General features: G+C 35.3%; 1 pseudogene; it reads right to left on the minus strand.

The window, feature by feature from the left end:
- Positions 1-541: 541 nt before the first annotated feature.
- LOC117285152 lies at positions 542-678 on the minus strand (annotated as a pseudogene).
- Positions 679-1,019: the final 341 nt, after the last annotated feature.

Consider the following 1,019-nt stretch of genomic DNA (forward strand, 5'->3'; position numbering starts at 1 on the left):
TTAATATCACCATTTTCTTGAATAACTTTCTACCTATTTGGTATATAAAATCCAAGCAATTATTTATTTCATTGCTGCATAACTTCCCCCTAGTCTATTAGGCATGATAGTCTATTAGGCATCGCTACAGACAAGTAATCCCTGGTGACCATTTCAAATTTGTATACATTAGAATTGCAACCAACTTGTCTGTAACAAAGAAAGATCCTATTGCCTGTCTACTATGTTTAGAGACTCTTAGGCACATTGACATTTTAAAGCATACTTTCATAACTCTTTATCTCCCATAATTTACACGACTATGGTGGATAGCCACCCCTGGACCTTTTCAGCAATTTCAGGGCTCATCTTATTCACATATTCCTCATTGTTCTAACAATGAGAGGGTTAAGAGTCCTCTTGGCTTTCTGAAATAAAAACAATCAGGAAAGAAGTTCCCTAGACTTAATAAATCTACTCTACCATGTGTAAACCTCCAAACCTTCTAACCCTTTCCTAAATACACTGCCAAGGGTGTTCCATCATGTCCACCCATTTCCTACAAGCCATTATATCTCCAGAATTCAAAATTCCATTCCTGGCATATTTGTCAGGGTATTAAGTCCTGAGTCCTAAGAATTTCTCTATACAAATTCACTCTTCCTACACTTGATCTTAGCCAAAAGGCCGAGAAGCGATAAATTCACTCTTCCTTAATGTGACTTTTATTTCCATGACTCCTGTTCTAATATATTTTAATTTATGTGCTCACTTGCATACATTCCTAATTCCTTTTGATAAATATTAGTCATGTTTTGCAGGCTCTTTGGTGAATAATCCATTTCCTTTTATTTATTTTCTTTGTCCATGCTGAGTCTTGATCTTAGTTATTGATCTAAAAGTAATGGGAAGAGATTATGCATAAAACTTGGAGTACAAACATCAACTTACAAAGTATTTACCTCAAGCATGCACTTTGCATAGCCTCCAGACAATGGGAGTTGACTCTGATAAAGAAGAAGGGTTGTTTCTATTATTTT

Source organism: Fukomys damarensis, unplaced genomic scaffold, assembly GCF_012274545.1.
Source record: "Fukomys damarensis isolate Sample0158 unplaced genomic scaffold, DMR_v1.0_HiC HiC_scaffold_6, whole genome shotgun sequence".
Classification (NCBI taxonomy): domain Eukaryota; kingdom Metazoa; phylum Chordata; class Mammalia; order Rodentia; family Bathyergidae; genus Fukomys; species Fukomys damarensis.